Consider the following 10,732-nt stretch of genomic DNA (forward strand, 5'->3'; position numbering starts at 1 on the left):
TAGAACGTCTTGTCTCCATCTGTGTTTGGGAGTGGTTCCCAAGTGCCTATGACAAAATTGAATAGTTTAATAACTAGTATTATGCATGTCTTCAATTTATAATGTAACTACTATGGAATTATGCTTAGTAAGCTTTATATTCATTCGTCTGATTTGTACTATCCTGAAATGACTAACAAGTGCAAATGTATGCTAATATATCTTGTATATATGTACATATGTGATTGGATGTCTCTTTCAAAACCAGCAAGTAATACATGTACAAACCAAGAAACTACTGTTTAAAACTTCTCACTTTGCTTGCATAATAAACCAAGAAGAAAAAACACAAGACTTCTACAATAGAGAACCATACGGCATCTGATTAAAGAGAAATAATGATCAAGAACCGAATGAAGTTTACTGTCTTACATGCAATTGTCTCATGTTTACATGCTGGTGAGATAAGAGGGAAAAATAATTCTTGGGGAAGTCATGCTGTTTCACTGAAATATATACAGAGTTGTTTAGAAAGGAGACCAGCTGTTCTCCTTCTCCAATTGATTCTAATGCATTTGTGCTTTGCTATTTAGAAAAGATTTATAAAATAAAATTAACTTGCAAGTATCACACAGATTCTATCTGCAATTATGTGTTCTTCAAAATTACAGAGTTTGAATGGGGTAAGAGTAAGTGACAGGTATTATACCCTGTACCATATGTGATACTGAAGAAAATGACATAAAAGCACATAAGATATTCTGCCAAACTATTCCAGAACTGAATGTTTGCTTATTGGCCATAAACACTGTGATATATTCAGCCAAAATAGAAAAAATGTACTTTAAAAATGTAATTCCGAAACTTGCCCACTAAGATGGCAATTAGCCACCCTGCTGTTTATTGACTTGAGTGCAATGAAGCTTGGTGCTTATTATCAATTAAGAAAGTGAAAACTTACAGGTCAAAATGCAGATAATTAATGGCAATGGAATCAGTCAAGCACAATTACCGAGTGTAGAGGGTGTACGTGCGTCATCACGTACACGTGCTAAAAAGCAATCAGATGAGAAAAACAGCATGCTACCTTAAACAGGCCACTTCAATATGTAAATCTTTTTTTTTATCAAAATAAGGAATGCAAATGGGAGTATAGGACAGTAGGAAAAACATGACAGCAAACAGAAGGAAGCAGGCAGATGGAATGAATAAGGAAGACGTGCAATGGGGTGGTCAGGAGGAGTAATTTTATTTGTGGGACGTGTGCCCATTTTTTCAAGAGGAAAAAATGGGGAAGTATGTCAGGGAAGGTGAAGGTATGATAAAAGACTGAGGAGATGTAGAGGGGGGCAAACACATAACAGAGGTATGTCTGGTATGGAAGGTGCTGGCACATTGGGGGGTAGGACAGTGGATTTAGAGACATCAAACAAAGGGAAGACAGTGGTCAGGAGGATCAGACTGCAAACAGGGCAGAGACTGAACACAAAAGGGTCTATACACTAGGATGAAGGATAGGGTGAGTAGGATTTCCTGTTCCACCATCTTTATGTCATCTCCAGAGGGAAGCAGGAAGCTGTCTACCCTCCCCCACTTAGTCCTCACTGCAGTGTTTCTAGAACAACCACACAGGGATGTCACTCTGCCTGCCACAAGAGTAGTCTTTCCAACTGGTTGATGTGGGCATCTATTTGCAGGTCCATCAGCTCCCGTACAACCTCCATAAGCTCCCTACAGATGGCGCAGTATCTACTCCTAGCAGAGCTCATCACTATCACCCACTCCAGCCATGAGCTCCCTACTGCTGCACAGTATCTACCCTTAGCAGAGCTCATCACTATCGCCCACTCCAGCCACCATGGAGGCAGCCACATTGGTTCAGAGGCAGATTCAGGGGCTGGATAGCCTTTATGGGCAAAAGTTGGAAAAGGCTTAGTCACTTTCACTAGCACTGCCATGGCAGTTAATGTACATAATAGCAAAATATAGGGTGAGAAATAACATAATAAACATAAAAAAATTAGAAAGACAGGATAGTAGCAAAGGAATGGAGCGGAGAAAGAGGGAACATTTACATTAAATCAATATATAAACTGGATAATGAATGTTATGAGTAACTACTTGATAGAAAAAACACTTAGAACAGCAAAAAACAAAAACTCTGAGGAAAAGCCCAGTTGTCTGACATCCTAAGGTTGCTATGCTGTGATTTACTGTCCAACATGGTGATTACAGGGAGCTTCTTAAAGTGTAATATCACAAATGCCTGATTTTGACAGGGTTATTACTGCTACTCTTTCTTCAAAGTGCTGAAACATCTTTCTGTCAGTATTAGCAGCTGCCTTTCTGTTCCTGTCACTTACTGTACTACTGATATATGTTTACAGACCTACCACAGAAACTGTGCACACAGTCTACCTGACTAGCTGTTGGCTGCATGGGGCATGGGGGAAGACAGGGGTGGTCAGTAAACAGGTGGCTGTAAACACCATGGGTACTAACCCCCCCAAGCAAACAACCATATTTGTCTTAATACCAATACCTATAGGTATATACATAACAGTACCTCTCACTACACAATTAACAGATATGCTGCAAACTTTTCAGAACTAATGCAGTAAAATAAATATTTCTTAAGCAAGAACATTTCGGTAAAGAAAATGAAGGCCATACACATCTCTCTAATGCAAAGTAGTTCCATTGACCTCAGGAATAGGTGATTATAGTCCTGAATTGAATACTCAGCTATGGGGAGAAATGCAAATATTAATTTACATGCCTTGAATGTATTACTCAGGAAGCAAAGCATCCATAAGTGTACAAACATACTTACAATAGCTCAGGTGCCCTTATTCTGACATCTTGCCATCGGCCCAGAAGGTCAGGATGGCATCTTTGTAGGTCACCATAGTGATGCCTGCACTGCTCACCAGAACAAAGTATGCTGGTGGCAACACTGACAGCCCTGGCAAGACTGGAATCCTACCTTTACAAAGGACCTTCACAAGAGTTCCAAAACAGGGACTCCCAATGGCCCAGTGCAGCTATAAAGGAAGATCTTTGATTCCATATTGTACCACTGGGGTACTCTGTCACTGGAAGACATAGCCATTCCCTGGGACTCATTCCAGACAATAATGGCTGGTATCTTGTGATTATGTTAATTTCCCATTTTGGAAATTGTTGCACAACAAAGGGCATCCCAATAGTGTGACTTCTATTGGGATGTAAAACAGATAGTGCCAAGATTAATGACATTTCAACTTAAAATAAAGATCTCTACATGACATTTATCTCTTGAGTATTTTATTTTTCTTTAGTGTCTCCACTGGCTGCAAAAGTAATACATTATAAGTAATGCAACATCCCAATTTGTGTAATCTACCGGCACTCCACAGATGCTTATGAGGGTTCATAAGACTTAACATGACTTTTTAGCTGAACTATAGAAATAGTGGTTCAGAAAATTCATGAGTCACACCATTTTGAACAATCACTACACTCAGAGACTCAATTTACATTATATAAACCCAGGTGGCTACAGAGAGCCTCAGAGTGCTACAGAAACAATGTGAAGCACTACTATGGCAATCTGCTACACTTTGTGTTGAAAGTTGTGGAGAAGAAGGAATGCAACATTACTGGCTTGTGACATAAGACCTACATTTCCATACTTTCAACTTTCCGGATCTGTCTTGAGTAGGTCTGACTTGTACAAATGTCCAGGGTATGTGGCTTGACTGTGGTGGAAACATGTTCAACCTACTGCTATTGTAAAAAATGCAGTTAAGTCAGATCTGCTAATGAAATGAGGAGGTAAACTTGAGTCAGATTACTTATACAAGGAAGTTAACCAGCATTTACAGGTGCAAAGCAAACTGCTTGAACTGCTGTCTGCTGCCATTATTTAATGGAGTGTATAGAGTTGTCAGGAGTGTGGTCTGCTGTTATTGCTATTGTAGTTTGTGTTCATCTTTCCACTGTATTCTGACAGTACAGGAAAAACATGCTTGAGGTATGTTCTGTTACCCATTCATTGAAATCCTTATGGTACAGCGTGAGAAGATGAACTATTTGTTTTGTTGTTTTAGGTGGAAGGATTATTCACACAGCTGCAATATCACAACTGAATATATTTTTCATTGGCAATGAGGGTGACTAGTTGCACTCACTGGTCCTGTGAATGGTTTTAGGGCTAACTGACATGATCCTTTATGAGGTAACTTGATATACTACCACAACATAGCATTAATCCTGGGTAGAGTACTACAGGACTGCTTTTTACTTGTTGGAGTGGGTGACCATGGGGGAGGACAATGGGACTAATTGTACCGTTGATGATATTAGGCCATTATGTTTAATTGTACCATATATTTACAGACATCTACCCAGTACAGCAAGAGTAGTCAAGTACAGTTAATGTGGCATTTCACAACTATCCCTATCCATGTACATCCCTATCCAAAGTATATTCTTCTCCAGACAACATAATGACTGTCAAGGGAAGGCACAGAAATGCAACTTCACCATGTGGAGAATGAGACCTTTGTGCAGGTCTTCTCTCTCTCTTAGGCTGACAGAAGTTCAGCTGGGAGACATCTGACTAGCCCTTCAGTGACTGTGCATAGGAGTATGCAGTAAATGATATAAATACTATCAGCAGCCAAAGTGGAACCTGTAAACAAATCTGCTGATGGGCCAGTGACATAATCTGAGATACACCAAAGCATGCTATCCACCTTATACATGAGGGTAGGGTGTCCAGAGCTGAACCACTATTAACTGAGATGGAGGAATTCTTCACCTCTCAGTGTGGAGGATAAGACTTGTCCCTGTCCCGCAATGGTGTGCCGGACATACATGCGGAACTGTGTAGTGCTCCTAGAATCTCAACTGAAGAAGCCCCAGGTATGTGACAGTACACTTAAGGCAAATGTATATTTCTCCATGGTGTAGTTTAGAGCATATCAATAAATGAACTTTTTTTGAAGCATAGGAACATTATTGCTATAAAAAGCAAGACTGCACATGGCAAGGTCTATCTTTTAATGTTATACTACTATTTGCCATGTTATTATTTACTATGAATAAAGAATAGGTGATGGATTTTATTAATTTGGTGTCTTCACAGATGATATGCTATCAGGCTCCACCACTGTGGATATACCATTACCTGATATTGGAGACAAATCTGACTGTGATGGTGGTGGCTAGTTGGCATGGTCTGGGAGCATGGTGTCTGAGATAGATACAAGGAATATGGAATACAGATAGCCTAGCCAGTCAGTGGACATGCCTCTGTGCTTCTGGATCCCACACAACACACATAGATTACTAGTAAGGAGCATGTTGTCACTGACAGAACTAGGCAGGATAATATGTGTTCCCCTGTGGCACAGCCCTCATTGTTGGTTGCACAGGACATGGGGGAACATGTGTAGGTCAGGAAGCGAGTGGCCATAAATAACATGTAAGTGTCATGTGTACCAACCACACAGCCAAATAAGCTGTCTTAATGTCTGAAACACAGTAAATGTGTAGGGTCACCAGAGAGGCACAGGCCAGCACCACCTCAGTCCTTGTAGAGATCATGCAAATTCTACAGGGTATGCCTGATGATCTAAGGGAAGGCACTCCATGTATGTGCAATATCCAGGGCATGTTCTATCACTTGCTGGTAAAATGAATGCCCTCTGTTTTTCACAGTATGCATGCCAGGCATGCATCACATAGCCACTCCATCTGGCTATAGTGGTGATGGCCATCATGGGCATGGGAGGCCTAGATTAAGCACATGCAGTGCCACCACTTCCATGCCAACATCTTCTGTGGAGCTAAGCATAGTCAGAGGAGGATGTCCACAAGGGTATGGTGTTTATGTCTGCGATATGTCTGATACTGCTTATCACTCATGTTCACATGTTAGTCAAAGTCAAAATCAAAGTGAACTTTATTATCATTCAGACCACACAATAGTGCAACTGAAAGAAATTGTATTACTTCTAACTCAATGTGCATACAACATATACTGATAATATTAATACAACAATAACACTTATACTAATGCTAATCCAACAATAATAACAGTAAGAGTTTTATGCAGTGCAGTAACGAGTACAATGACATGCACCAATAATATTCCACTTACATGTTTTTGTCAGTACCCAAAATATTGCACACATCAAAATCAGACAGATTCCAACTTGCACGCAATGCTAACTTGGCATATTGCACAGAATGTTCACTCAGCATCGTTAATATTACACATAAGGTATAAGATTGTACTTTCATAGAGTTATTGCATATGTCTGTGAATTACTTCAGCATTGTAACTCCAGACCTCAATGATCAGCATGGTGTATGTTATTACTGGAGTTCAGAAGTCTGATGGCTTGTGGAAAAAAGTTTCTATTAAATCTGGCAGATTTGCAATGCAATCTACAGTATCTCCTGCCTGAAGACAAAGATGTAAATGGACCGTGGGCAGGATAGGTGCAGTCTTTGACTATTTTCATGGCTCTGCTGAGGCACTGAGCAGAGTGCAAGTCCTGGATAGATGGGAGCACTGACCTGATAATTCTTTCTGCCACTTTCACCACCCTCTGGAGAGATTTACGATCTGAAATCATGCCGTTTCCATACCACACCGAGAGATTAATAGTCAGGATGCTTTCGATGATACCCCTGTAGAAGGTTGTGAGAACTGCACTGTTGTGCCTTCTTAACAATCTGATTAGTGATTATTGACCAAGACAAGTCTTCAGCAATATACACCCCCAGGAACTTGGTGCTTTTCACCCTTTCCACTGTTTCTCCTTTGATTGTAAGTGGAAAATGAGTCTTGTGTTTCTTCCTGAAGGTTCTTGTTATCTCCTTTGTTTTATTCCATTGAGAGCCAGGTTGTTGTTGTCACACCAGCCAATCTGCTCGTTTACCTCCCCTCTGTAGGCTTTTTCATCACCATTGCTGATGAGACCCACCACTGTAGTATTATCTGCAAACTTAATAATGTGGCTTGTGTTGTACAGCAGGGGACTCTGGACATATCTTTGAGGTACTCCAGTGTTCAGTGTGATGCTAACCGAGGTGTTGTTGCCTATGCACCTTTTGTGGTCTGTCAATAAGAAAGTCCAGAATCCATTTGCATAAAGGAGTGGTAACACCCAGAGAGACCAGTTTCTCAATCAGATGTTGGGGGATGATCATGTTGAAGGCCGAGCTGAAGTCAATAAATAACTTGCAGAGATAGCAGTTTTTGTTCTCCAGGTGTGCTAAGGATAAGTGAAGTGCCAGTGAGATGGCATCTGCCATACAGCAATTGAGTCTATAAGTGAATTGGAGTGGGCCCAGTGTTGCTGGAAGACTTTATGCTAAGTTGTTTTTGACTAATCTCTCAAAGTACTTCATTACGGTGGAGGTGAGAGCTACTGGGTGGTAGTCATTCAGGCTTGAGGGCAGAGACTTCTTGGGCAGTGGTATAATGGTTGCATTCTTGGAGCACTTGGGTACTGTGGCTTGATGTAGAGAGATGTTGAATATGTTAGTGAGAACAGTAGTTAATTGGTCAGCACAGTCCCTGAGCACCATGCCTCTAGGTAAAGAGTTGTTACTGGTTGTGGCACTTTGAAAGAAGGCAGATCCTGTGGATGGGGGGAATGAACAAGATGCCCACACTTCTTCTGTGGGTGCCCTGGACCTGTCCATTAGACTCACACACACACACACACACACACACACACACACACACACACACACACACACACACACACACACACACACACGTGTGTGCACACACACAGTGCTGCAACATCTGCTGAGACTGAGGGCCAGAGGACACAAACAAAAGCCAGTATAGGATGGAGTTCCAACACCCAGTGATAGTAACCCAGAGCATTTTACATTATGCTCCAGCCCAACCCCTGTCATACACACACACACACACACACACACACACACGCACACACGCACACATGCACACACACACACACACACACACACACACACACACACACACACACACACACACACACACACACACACACACTGTACAAAGTTCATTACAGTTAGCACAACACACACACATTTCCCTGTAAAAGTCACTTCATGGTTGTATTCCCATCCCCACATGTCCAATTGATGATAACTGTGTCCCATCATTTGTACTTTGTTACTTGGGTTGCCTATGTCTGGTGCATGGTTTGGCCAGGCAATGGATGAGTAAGCACAGTCTGGTTTCAGGTTTGCATGAATCACTTTTACTGTAGTGCACATGTTTTAATCTGGCACAAAGTTATCAGGCAGATGCTGCTTTTTGGTCAGTGCCATTGTGTATTTGCTACTAATTATTTTTTACACAATGTTGGTGTGCTCGTACATTATCTTTTGTTACCTTATGTAGAGAAACTTGGTTCTTATATTAATGATTCTTTTGATTTCTCGGAAAAAAATATCAGGCATACAATGGAATTCCAACATGTTTTGGATTTCCATAGATGTATGCAGTCTATACACTAATATTAAAAATAATGATGGTATTATAGCTTTACAATATTTTTTGGATGATAATCCAATGTCCCATTATATGGTTGAGCTTATTCATTTTTGTTTGCTTCATAATTATTTTAGTTTTAATGAGGTAATTTATCATCAGCTATGAGGTATAACCATGGGGGCACATTTTGCCCCCATGTATGCAAATCTCCTTATGGCTAAGTTTGAGATGGATTAAATTTATAGAAATAAGTTTGTACAGGAACATGTTTTATTTTATTTTAGATATATTGATGATTTGATTTTTATTTGTAATGGTGGACTAGATAAAGTTCAAGAATTTGTATCTCAGCTAAATAATAATACTCAAAGTATTAAATTTGATGGTTTACAATGTGGAACAGAAATTAATTTTTTGGATGTGCACTTAATTGTTAAGGACGATAGCTCTATAAGAACGATAGTCCATCGTAAATTTGATGATGGCAATTAGTACTTATATGGCACTAGTTGTCATCCTGAACATACTATTAAAGATTTGCCATTTGGTGAAATGGTTAGACTAGCCAGACTTTGTAATAATACAGTTGATTTAGAAAAGCAAATATGCCAGACATTGTCTATGTTTATATATAGAGGTTATAGTAAAGATTTGATTAAAAAATCTGTGAGAAAAATAACTGAAGCCAGTCTATCTACACATAATAAGAATATGTATGTTAGGAATAGAAGTAAATTGAGTCATGGTGAAAAAATGTTTTTTTTGTGACCACGTATAATACCTTAAGTGGAAAAATTTGGGAAACGGTTAAGTATTATTGGAAATTTCTAATGAATGATGGATTTTTGAATAAAATTATTTGTAGCACACCTTATATTGCATATAAAAGAGGGAAAAATCTTGCAGACAAATTAGTGAAGGCTTACTTTATATTATCTGTAGAAAATGTTTCTATATCTTTAAGATATAAAGGTACTATGCCCTGCAATAATTGTAATATATGTTGACATACAGTGTCTAGTTTTTGTAGAATTAATGGAAAAAACATTTGTATGTAATATTAGTTTTTCTTGTGATACTGAGGGCATAATGTATTGTTTGATGTGTCCCTTCAACCTATTCTATACTGGGGAGACCAAAAGGAAATTTAGAATTTGGTTGCAGGAACATATTAGAGACATTAAAAAGCATAGATTGGAAAGCCCTATAGCTTTAAAATTTATGCAGAAACATCATGGTGATAGTGGTTTGTTACAAGCAAACAATTATGGAAAAAGTTATGGTAAGAAAGAGAGATGAAAGACTGATTAAAAATACACTAGCATACAAAGAAACTGTGTTTATTTTAAAATTTGATACTTTTACACCAAGGGGGATTGAATAAGGAAATTAATTGGAAATGCTTGCTTTAAATTGTTGCAATTAATTGATGTAATTGTTTTATTATTTGATTATTTTATTAATTTATTGTTTGTCAAGGGGTATATATACAGGGGAAGGTTTTATTAAAAAACTGTACTCTTTGAAGGCTGTGTTGGCTGTGGCGCTAAGTGCAATAAATATTTTGGATCTGGTTCCTGCTGTCGTTTTTTATTCATACTCAATGATACCCTGCTTCTTTGACAGGGCATAGTTGTATCCATTGTCTGTCATTGCATGTGGATTTCTGACTGATGTCATCAGCCACGGCTCCAGGGCATATCCAGCATCACCAATAAGATGTCCCCGAGAGACGTCACCCTTCACAAACCATTGATACAAGTTACATGTGTACCGTGCATGGGAACATGATTACTGCTTATGTGGCCTACAGACACATTGTAGATTATACTTTTTGCATTACAGAACACCTGGCAGTTTGAGTGGTAAACTTTATAGTTCATGTACCTTCTTCCCAGCTCACTAGGTGGGGGCCTTTATTTCAATGTGAGTATAATTTATGACCCAAGGAAAATGTGCTATAATGTAAAAGCCCTGTGTGGTGTTGGCTCTCTCCTCTGGGAAACTACATATGCTCCACCACATGCTGAAATATGGCATTTGAAGAAATGTTAAAGTATCCTTGAGGCAGATGCCTGGGAAATCCCCCACTATGTCCCATGTTGGTGACCAAAAGGTTCCTGTAGTGAGTATTCTCAAAACCATACATACTTTAGGAGCCAGTGACACTCCCACAGGACTGCAGAGAAGGTTGACAAATATAATCCGGTTCCTGCATGGTAAGTTTTTCCACATGGTAGTCTATACTGTCACTTATGATGG

Source organism: Protopterus annectens, chromosome 1.part2, assembly GCF_019279795.1.
Source record: "Protopterus annectens isolate FY-2018-M chromosome 1.part2, PAN1.0, whole genome shotgun sequence".
Taxonomy (NCBI): domain Eukaryota; kingdom Metazoa; phylum Chordata; order Ceratodontiformes; family Protopteridae; genus Protopterus; species Protopterus annectens.